This window comes from Sphaeramia orbicularis, chromosome 21, assembly GCF_902148855.1.
Source record: "Sphaeramia orbicularis chromosome 21, fSphaOr1.1, whole genome shotgun sequence".
Taxonomy (NCBI): domain Eukaryota; kingdom Metazoa; phylum Chordata; class Actinopteri; order Kurtiformes; family Apogonidae; genus Sphaeramia; species Sphaeramia orbicularis.
In genome coordinates, this window is record NC_043977.1 from 30,270,995 (window position 1) to 30,282,934 (window position 11,940).

Below are 11,940 nucleotides of genomic sequence, written 5' to 3' on the forward strand. Positions count from 1 at the left end.
TACTTTTAAGTAGCCTTTAGAGGTATTTACTAGAAAAATCATTCTTGGACACTTTGCATGGGACAAGTAATGCATACATGCAGTATCATACATCAGTCACATGACATATTTACTGCACTTGGATATTAACTTAACATCAAAATTTAGTGTAATGTAAAGTTAATATAAAATTACACAGAATAACTAAAGATTAAAGGAGTTATGACTAAGCCATATGGAGTATACAGGGTGGGGAAGCAAAATTTACAATATTTTGAGGTAGGGATTCAAAGACATTGTATGACCAATTAGTTTATTGAAAGTCATGAGAATTTAAATCTTCAAAACATATTTTACTGCATTTCTAACGGTCTTGTTGTCTACCTCAAGTTCAATTGCCATTTTTGTCATGGATTTGGTTGGATCCTTTAGGATTTTGGATTTGAGAGCTTTAATAAAAGCTTTGGTACGTTTTTTGTTGCTTCCTCCACTTCCAGACTTTCTTGTAATAGTTTTGCTCATAGTCATTCTCTTCTTTACATTATTAACAGTCTTTATGGACACTCCAACTATTTTTGAAATCTCCTTTAGTGTGACGAGTGCATTCAGCAAATCACACTCTTTGATGTTTGCTTTCCTGATTACTCATATGGGCAAAGTTTCTGAAAAGGTATGGATAATAGTGTTAGATATGATTATGACATCAATATATGTTTGGTTTCAAAACAATTGACGTAGTGCCTGCTGAGAAAAAACAACGAAATGTTCATTGTAAATTTTGCTTCCCCACCCTGTAGATACATACAGCCCAGTCTAACATAACAGACACTGCGGCACACACACAGGAAAAACCGCAATACCATCTTGACCCCCCTACACCACCACTCCACCCAGAACACTGTGACTATCTTGCACTATGAAGCCTGAATGCATTAAAACTGGCAAGGTGGCTGCACTCTCCATCTCAGTTAGCACAGTTACATAACCCTCCATGATATGAATGCATTAATAGTATTAGTTCTGCATGTAAGTACACTTTGGGCAAATGGTACTACTTCACATTTACATAATAGATAGAAGGTTGCCGTTTGATGTCAAACCAACTTCCATTAAGCTAATTACTGACAGTGAAACCACCGCCGACACAACCTCAACACTGATATGACATGATTTTGTATCTCAACTTTAAGCAGACATTCACTTGTGTATTAATCAGATGAAGTAGAGTTTGGAGATGATACCTTTGACTCTACAGGTGTCAAGGCCCATCTGTTGTGGAAGTAAAAAGAGAGGGGGAGATTGAAGGAGGCTGATAAAGGATAAAGCAGATGCATTGGTTTTTACAAGTAGAGAATAACAGAGAACAAGTAAAGAATGATTGGCTTCATTGGCCAAGATATGCTCTAGATAGGACAGATCTGGCTCGGGGTGGGCCTAGATGAGCCCTGGATATGGATATGACTGGGACAGCAGATCAGAGCAGGCCAGGCTATTAGGATATTTGGCCTTTGATGTGATATGTACCACGTCTGGCCTCTTGCCCCCACCTATCCACCCACCCACGGCACAGACACAAACACGCCCCTGTACCCCTCCTCGGACCTTGGAAAAAGTCTGACAGATGGGTGTACTGGAAAGATCCACTCAGGAGACCAAAACATGCTAAGGCGCTGTCTGTCTGACATTTGGATTTGGAGGGAAACTACAACCAGAGAAAAACAGGGCAGAGAAAAAAGGGACATCTGTGGATTTTGTCTTACTTCCTCTCTTGTGGGACATGATGTGTCATGACTGAGTACGGAGTCTTTTGGATCATATTCCTTTTAATTAATGGAACCCCCCCACCCCCACCCCCACCCCCTCCAACACACATACACAACATCCACACTCTAGCTCATAGCTTCTCCTCTCTTGCCTGTAAGTTGTCTGTGCCACCAAGTGGTTGAATAAAATAACTGCATGTGCTTTTCAACTACATCTGCTTTTAACTTGTCAAACCTCTGTGCTTCAGTAGGTTAAACCATTAAAGAGGAAATTTTTACAGTTGCATTTGTATCATAAGAGTCTAGTTTTAATCTGTTACTGTATTATTTAACAAGATAAAATGTTTAGAATTTAGTCGACAGCACTAACTGGCTGGCTTGTTGACTGTCCTCTTTTTATGCAACTCTGGTAAAGACTGAAGTGAGAGCTGAATGGACAAGTCTGTAAAAAGAGCAGAGTGAGCACTGCATTTTATCATGATGAAACGCTTATAATACCTAAACTGTACAAAGTCATTGCTTTTTGTCACTTCAGACTCACCTCGTAACGAAGATATTTTTCAACCCTTATCTTCATCACTTTTTTCTTCATTTCTCTTGGAAAATCATTTTTGTGTCATCACTGAACAGTATGCCTATTTAAAAAGGAATTTTAAGTAATAAAGCTGATGCTCCCTATAGTGCTGTAATGACAGACACTTCATTCTTTTAACCAACAGGGATGCCTTTTGCCCTCGACTTCTGCCCAGCCCCAAGCCTTTAATTAAGACTGGCTTAGGCCCGATTGATCCTGACACACCAGGAAGTTTCTTGAAAATCTGACTGCCAAAACCATGGAAGTATTATATAGGCCACAACCCCCTGTAGCAGCCCGCGGCCCCTCCCCACACCCCACATAAAAAGGATTGTAAGCTGAAAGCCCACTTGGACCTTACATGGCTTCCACATTTCGCATTAACCCTTAACTGTGTTTGATAGTGTTTTGTCTTTATATTAGGTGTTAAACTTTTTTGCAGTTACTGTTCACAATATTTTAACAAAATAGGCCTACTAGTAGAGTCTATTTACACAGATCCCTTTAAAATAAACTTTTTTAAAGTTAAAAAAGGGACAACAGGCCTACACACCACCACATCATTAAATCAACACATTTCCTTTAGCAAATGCTGTGATGCAAATAGGAAGCTGGGATTTTCAGACTGGCAGAGCTGTGTGTACAGCGGGTGTTGTGCACCACATGGAGAGAATTCTTGTACTGGCTTTCACCGCAACACGGCCACTGATGAGTCAGTGGCTCCTATGAAAGTGCAAGAGCACCACAACCACCACTGTGTTCAACAGGATGTACATTGTTAAATGCTGTATGTGAAATGTAACAATACAGTAGATTACAGACAAAAAACAGTGTGGGACAAGATAGATTGTTTTACTTCAATAATTAACTATTGCATCATGTAAATGTACATGTTTCTCAAGCAGCAACCTTATATGCACTTTTAATTTGACCTCTGACTTCAACTGGTAAAATGATGAATGCTAATTCCAGAATAACCATTTTAACAGTGTGACTTTTAAATGACAACCTGAAGGACTTGGACATGTTTAGGAGGAGGAGTACATTGTGGATAAAAAGGAGAGGGGTTTCAAGTTCTATATAAAGGACTTGCTCCAGGAGGAAATCAACCAAGCCAAGCTGTTACACTATATAAATATATATAAAACCTAATACAGACAGTGATCATAACATGGCCTTGACCTTAGCTTCCATGTGCTCAGATTATGGCCATAAATGTCTAGCAGAATCAGCTTGATAATATTGTGACGTTATTGAAATAAAAAAGAGCGCTGTTAAGTTACTAGATGAAATATTCAGAAACATAAACACAGATTCCACCACAATGTGGAAAGTGACAGGGCAAGAGCAGGACCCAACCTTGGCCTATTTCTCCATTAAGGGAGGGGTGTGGGTGGGAGTGGACAATAATCAGTGCCTCTTCCTTCCCTCGCTGGGAGGATAATGGAAACTTACACTGTCAAATCATTCAGAATACATACATTTCAGAACCAAACTATTATGCACTACAAGCATATTTTGTTGGCTTTAGAGTAAAGAAGAAAACAAAAGCCTCTCAAAGTAATTATGAATAAAACAGCACTGACGTTATTTACACAAAATCACTTAGTCACTGCAGGTTTATTTTTATGCAAATGGAAATTACTCCAATTCTTTACAACTCAGTAGATCTAGAATCACTTTGGAGGGTTTGAACATTTAATGACAAAATGTCTATAAGACGGCAAAGAGTAAGAGAAGATATTTAAGGCCAAAAGAGCTAGAACTGATTGCCTGTGCCTACCAGTTGGTTGTTATAGTAACCCGCCTGTACAAGTACTGTATCTTACCATCCAGTAAACCCTCTCAAACCAAAGCAGATGTTTTAATCATGTCAAACACAGGCTTTTCTAGGCTGCAAGTATGGAAGATGTAACAGTACGGGTCTTCTGTCTTTGAATGTGGAAAGCTTATAACATGTAGCTATGAAATGTTTTACTGTGTGAAGTTAATCTGACAGATGATTATTATACAAAAAGTACAGTTAGTATACAGTAATGATTTTATATTACACTGGCAAAAATTCTGTCCTTCTAAAGGATTGGTGTTTCTACAAGGCCCTGCTCAGACCTGGCATTGGTCAGCTTCAAGAGTATACAGTACGTCCACACCTGGTGTAAAGAATTTGTCCCCATGTGTCTTCAGTGATCGCTTGAGCTCAGTTCTCGCGGTTCTGCTCTACATGGATGCTCACATTTTGCCTAAAATAGTGCAAGCTTTAAATTAAAGTTTAACAAGGTGATTTTGTAATGCTTCTACGTTAATTTAACATTGAGCAGTGCAGCTCAAAGACAGGCCCACAGGTGCACAATTGGAAGATTTTGGGGTTGTTGTTTTTTTTGTGCCTGAGGTGATAGCAATGCGTTTTACAGCCAAATAATGATGCAAACTGTGGATTATTCAAATTCTTGCAAAAAAAAAAAAAAAAACTAGCAGTACCATAATATTTTCATGCATATTTAGAACAGATGCATTGGTTTAGTCAGCAGGCTACCTTTCAGTTTCAGTGAAGACTTAAGGTAACTAGGCAGTCATACAGTCTGTCTAAAGACATAGGCTAGCTGTGTGTGGACATATGTTTCCCAGACCACCTCACATTCTGAATGATTTGATCCCAATGCATCCAGAATGCATTTATATTTTGCGCTGGAGTTGATCCCTTGTGATCTGATCACTCATGAAGACACATGGTGACACCAGGTCTGAAGACTTCCTTAAAGAACACAACAGTAAGATACTTGATTCTACCACTCTCTTCAGTTCACTGCAGTCAGAGAGGCTGAACTATAAAAAGTTATGTAAAAAGCAGAAGCGTAGTTAAGAAGCCAGGATCTGTGGATTGTGACAACTGATTTATCTACAACTGATTCCCTGCTACAAAGAAGGTAGGATCGATCCCATGTTAATTACAGAAAGCTCAGCTGAACGCAGAGTTATTACTGACATTATATGAACATAGTTTTTGAACAGAACAAGAAACACATTGCTGAAGTAAAAAGTCAAGAGGACAGCCAAACAGGTTCATTACTGGATTTCAGATAGCAATTGCAGGCATCACGTACAGGAAGTCATTACGGTGATTCCATTTAGAGTTTGTAAAGGGCTTCCTGAACAGAGGGCTGAATGGGTGTTGGCATATTGTTGCTGGAAATGTCTGCTGATTGACATAGGGCATGACAGATAACATGGTGTAGACTGTTTTGACTGGAATGTAGCCTAATGACTCCCGTGTTAGATGTTATGGAAATTATCAGTTCACATAGTCGCTCCATCATTGTGAAAGTCAAGTTAAACATCTCTAGAAATTAGTATTATTTGGGATTTTGAAAACATAAATTTGGCTTTGTTTTGTTGCCAGTTCAGCAGTTGCCCCACTGGCTTTGTTTCACTAAAGGTGCTGTAGTAAAGCTTGACTTCAAAAGACCCTTATCACTATCACATTCTCTTGAAAGAGAACACAGTAATGGAGACCGGACGCTGAGGCTTACACTAGGTTAATCCAACACAAGGAAAGGAGTGAAGAAATGCTTTGAATTTAGCTTTGTGAGGGGAAGAGCTCCCATATAGGACTCCTGAACTTCCCACTCCACTTCCTTCCCGAGATGTAAAGGAATGCTCGGTCAGTTTTATGAATTTGTTGCTACGTGCATTTTAGCTTCCAGTGGTGATAGTTGCCAAGAATCATCTTTTATTTCTTTGCACTAGTTTTCTTTTTTTAACCAGTTTACCATTATGCTTTTCGTGACTGAAAAGCTTTGTAGGATAAAAATTATATTTCCATTAGCCACAGAATAATCTACATTGAACAGGATTGTAATAACATTTTTATCAGCTTAAATAAATTTGATTGTTATCTAACATATTGAATAATGTGCAGTTGAGTCAAAATACATAAGGCAATATCAAACAACTCTACTGTTGAGTTTTCTCTATCTTTACCAAGGCAAACTCAGTCTCCCACAAGGTCTCCACTTTGACTGTGGCTTCATCCTGTATTTTCCAATTATCACCTTTTAAAGGCCAGCTGGGTGCATTCCAAACCATCAGGGGGCAATTCCTTTTGCATTGCTGTGAGACAAAGTCATGCCCAAGTACTTTCATGCTAAAGGTTTAGACAAACTAAAAAGGACATTATAGCTGCAGCAAAAAAGTCACTACAACAGAATATGTTCAGCTACATAAATTTAAATAACTGGAAAAGGTGATTTGTTTGCTTCTCTTTAGTATAGTCTCTGTACAATCCACCAAAAAAGGTCAAGGTTTGTTTAACAAGTGGCCTGTCAACAACCTTAGTTTTACGTAAAGTTTGCTTGATAAACACACAGAGAAGCCTAACCAAAACTTTTTCCATACAAGCCAATCAATAGAGGTCTCCAGTGAATTCTAGCTAATTATGCTGATTTTATGCTCCTTTTTCATTAACTGGATTTTTAAACAGCTCAAGGAATATTCTCCACCACTTTTATTTAGGTCAGTTTTTCTTACGCCCATTGAAATAACCAGAAATCAAAGGATTTTTCCCAAATGAAATGAAATGACCATTGCATATGTAAGTGTGCACGTGTGAGTGTGTGACTGCATGTCATGTGTGTAAGTTGTTTAGTGGTTTGGTTGTGGGTTCACTGTTCCATTTGCTTTGCACATTAATGAACACTGCCTTCTCTGCCTGCCTTAAGGCTGTCTTTCATAATGCTAAGACTGTTCACTAGTGTAAACCTGTGTTTGATTTCTCCTCTCTCTCTCCCTCTCTTGCTCTTGGACTGCATATAGCAGCATTTAGCTGTGAATTAATTTTCATGTTTAGATATACCCTGCTGAGGTGTGATGCTGGTGGTGCATAATCAAAATCTGCAACACTACTTATGGGCAGATAGGCTTTGTGGTTATTTTCACTGCACAGGTCTGGGTGGGGTAAACTAAAAGCAGAGAAAGGGGTCAACAGGCACAACAGAAACCAGCAACAGGACAATGTGACATTTAGTACAAAAGAATAAATCGATTGTCTTATAGAAGGATACGGAGCAGAGAATAACTTTTGCAGTGTGCAGCTGGGTGTGTGTTTGGTAATGCGCATGTCCCTGGCAAGGGACAAGACACGCACCCACAACCACAGCTCAAACACCAGCTTCCCTTAACATGGTGTGTCTAATGCTCCTATTTAGTGTTTGGGGTGCAGCGGCGCATGGCCTGAGGTTTTTTGGGAGGGGAGTGTGGATAGCACCTAGCCTGACAGCTGTGCCCCAAACTGGAAACAAAAGCCTGAGGAAGTACCGCATCATCGAAGATGTGACTAAAAGGCATTTCAATTTGCTTGTGGTCTGGCCTATACTGCCATTTGATTCAGATCACTTTTCATGGTGAAAATTGCCCAATAGCAGTAACTACTCTTATAACGCTGGCTTAAAGTGGGAGGACAAACTTCATTATAATGGAAAAGGCATCGTGTAGCACATTTAGATCAAAAGTAGAAACACAAACCACTAATTCATAACAGACTTTATTTCAAACAAACGCAAACAGAAAGAACATAGGCTACCTTTTGTGCATCAGTCTTTTCATTGGAGTTTATTTGTAATCCTTTGACAGGAGGGAGTCCCTTTGTCAATCGGGGTACATCAAAGATAAACCAACTTAGCATGCTGCTAGTGTTTGTGTGTCTATGTGTGCACGTCTGTATTCTAGACTTTAACAGCGCAGCAAGGCATGTTTTTAATCTATTGATTTAACAAGCTTAGGTAGCAGACTGTAGGCTATGCAAATACAAAACCAGTCATGAGCAAAGGTGGCATATCTTCAGTCTAAAAACCCGGTATACGTCTGAGGAAAATCTGGCATTTACAGTAGAGGATATCGTACCCCTCTTCTACAACTGACATCACCACAGATATTCTCTAGAGAATAGACAGATCTTTTTCTTAATTTAAATCCTATGTATGTCGTTTCTTTAAATAAATATGCACAAAACGTATGACAACCCACCCACCCACCCTGCAAAACTCCATTTAACACCAAGCATTTTTGATTAGTATAACCACTAATCTTTTGCTTACATATGCAGTGAATGAGACAAATGCAGACAATAATTGCTTGTTTGTTGCCACATCAGCTATTAAGTGATAATTGGGTCAAGGTGAGATTTCCAACTCTTTTAAATAGTTTGTTTGATCTGAGCACATGTTCCCAGATGGAGTAGTCTGCATTAATTGTTAGTACAAATTAAAAGGTTGATGAAACCTTCGCAGCCGTTTCATTAAGTTGTGCCCCTTACAGCTGAATGAAACCATCATCGTATAGTATTAATGGAATGGGTGGTGACACATGTAGTTCTTCAATCTAAAAGACTATTAACATCCAGTAAGACAGGTAAGACATTAAAGAACAGCACACTTTTCCATAATGTGCCAGATCTGAGTTTTGTTATGAATTGATATTAAAAGTGTGCTTTACTTGGAGGCCACAGTGTAGATGAAACACTAGTAAATGTGAATTGCAGATCAGGAGGTACTCACAAAAGGGTGGTGCAGCCATTCCTGGCATCCATATCAATGACGAGCCTTGTTATAAAATGGAAAACTAAATATTTAGAATACATCTTAACAGAAAAATAGGAAAACTATCCATCCCTCACATAAAGGAACTTCCTTTATTATGCCCCTGTGTCCACAGAAACACACACACACGCAGACGTCAGGGGAATGAAATGGCTCAAAAATATCCACTGGTTTAAATTAGACCATCAAACAGCCAGCTGCTGATTTGGTTCCTGTGTGTGTATGTGTGCAGTGGTCAGATGGAGAGTTAAAGGGAGGACTGAGCAGGTTTCTGACCTCCCATGGGTGCAGCAGAATGAGTGCAAACGGTATCAGTTCTCTAAAACAACAATATGTATAACAGAGGGTATTTCAGGATGGAGGATCACAAATAAACCTTATAATGCAACCTGCCAAAACAGAAAAGTAGTTTAATCTCATATAACCTAATGGCTCCATAGTCAGCCACAAAACCAAAGGCTTCACTTCAAATACGGACTGGGAGTCTTTGTAACGTGTGACATGAGTAGCCCACATTTCTGCAATTCTTGTATCACAGCAATCTATAAAGGCACAGTAACACGATTTGTTAACCTTTGGTAATATTATTAAACATCCTAATTCGGCTACAGATAAATCCAAAAGACAACCATACATTACTTCTCAGACGGTTGCATTGTATTTCTTGGTTGGAATGGCGACCAAAGGGCTGAAGGTTAAGATACTGGGGGCTGCCAAGTAACGTCAGCAGAAGAAATAACACTAACACAACAATATTTATAACAGTTACATATTACCCAACATAATTTCCATGCAATAAACCTTTGTGAAGGTGAACAGTGCATATCCAAATAATGGCAAATAAACATAGGACAGATTCTCAGCCAGTATAATGATGGCACTTAAAACTGATCTAATGCCACGTTTCCACTACGCTATATCAGCTCGACTCGACCTTTTTGCGTTTCCATTACGAAAAAGGGCCTGGAATCTGGTACCCGGTACTAGTTTTTTGGTATCACCTCCGCCGAGGTTCCAGGACTGGGGACCAGACACTAAAAGGTGACGTGTAAGTACTGCACAACACTGATTGGTCAGAGAGTTGTCACTGTGACCCGCCGTTTTACAAAAAAACAGATGCGGAAGTTTCCAGTAAAAATAGGTTAATCCACATGATGACGGCCCGCAAAACTACACCATGGTTTGTCGAGGAGGTTCAGACGTAAAAATTCAGCGTGAGCTTGACGGGACAACACGCAACGTCATGAGTTTATCAGCAGCTCTGATCAGACAACACAGAAGTAACGCGCCGCATCGCTATGACGTCCAGGTACTGTAAAGTCGGTAGTATCCTGTAATGAAAACAGTCTCCAGGAATAGGACCTGGTACCCAAGTTGAGTCAAACCGAGCCGAGCCGGTTCCACGTAGTGGAAACGCGGCATAATAGTTAAGACTTACTTAAAACTCATATTTTAAGTGCTACTAAAGGAGATTTAGTGAATCTGTAAAGTCAACTTGTTTCACTGGCGCCACATGGAGGGTTCAGTTCAATTCATCAAGTGGTTGTTGAGATATGTCCATGGTGGTCCCACTGAAAACAATGCCTTCTAGAATGAGTGTTTTTTTTTTAAAGTTAAATAAAAAAGTCAAGTTTTTGTGTAACTTTCTGCTCTTATATATTTTTCTATAGAAGTACATACTCTCCAAGTAGGGTTGAAACTTGCCATTGATCACAATGATTTTTTGATAGATCATAAAAAAGATCATATGATGATCTTTTGAGGTAGTATTGCGATCCACAACCTGAATCAACTAAACCATGACAAGTTTACTTATGGTTTCCAGAGGTTTAGGCTGTGTGTGATGTCTTTTTGTTGTTACTGGACTAGAAAGTGCATTTTTGTATCATTGTACATTGATTGATGTTCAGATGGCGCATCATTCTGAACCAACATTGCAATATTTTGACAATACCCACATGAAGCAAACACTAGTCCATATTTTCTTGTGCATATAGAGGTATCTGTGATGCCGCAGTGTCTGCCATTAATTGTGCAGACTATGGTAGGATAAATTGTTGGGTCAGAGATTTGTAATAGACCAAAAATGGTTTTACATTCTGACATAATTCTAAAGCATCTGTGTAAATCAAAGTCACTGCACATCGAATTTCAGAATCCAGACCAAAGACTTACAGTAAGTCTGAGGTCATTTTTTTTACAATTTTCAGCATCAGCAGAACAACACATTACACAAGCTCCGTGGATTAATGTAGACTAAAACTGGACACTTTAGTGCAGAAAGATATTGAAGTATTACGCAGACGTCCATCCTCCAGTAGTCTGGGTCTGCTCGAGGTTTCTGCCTGTTAAAGGGAAGTTTTTCCTCGCCACTGTCACCAGTCACAAGTGTTTGCTCATGGAGGATTCTGTTGGGGTTTCTGTAAATTGGCTTAGAGTCTGGTCTTGACCAACTCTATATGTAAAGTGTCATGAGATAACTTTTGTTATGATTTGGTGCTATATAAATAAAATTTGATTTGATTACAATATAAGGACTTGAATAAACACATTAGCCCAGCTACGTTAATGCTAACAACACATGGCTATTAAGATGATGGCAAATGAGCAAGAAAGTTTGGAAGTTGCTGTTATTTAATGACAGAATCTGGATGATTCCCCTGCAAATAAGACCATATGACCATGATCCAAAATCATGAGGTCACGTAGGCCTGTTTCCAAAAGACACAAAACATACAATTTTCTAAATGAAAGAGAGTTTATGTGTAGTCCCCTTGTATGTAAATTAGTGGACTTTATTAATGGATCAATATTACTACCTGTTAGCTTTGAAGAAACTTGTTACACTGGAAGTCCCATTAGTGTTGTACAATATTATTCAGAAGTTGCAGAGAGTCTGGCATGGTGAAAAAGGATAGAGCCTCCTCAGTGAGAGTGGCTGTGTCCTTAGAGGGCATTAGCACTTGTATTATCTTGTTGCGCCAGACAGTTCAGTAGTAAACATCCTGGCAAAGGGCCTCATAGTAAACTCTGG

At 39.2% G+C, this 11,940-nt stretch overlaps 1 protein-coding gene across 1 annotated transcript in view; it reads right to left on the reverse strand.

Annotated features, from left to right (window-relative positions):
• clybl (citrate lyase beta like) overlaps positions 1-11,940 on the reverse strand; it is a 61,632-nt gene that overhangs the window by 39,405 nt on the left and 10,287 nt on the right. The window lies entirely within an intron of this gene.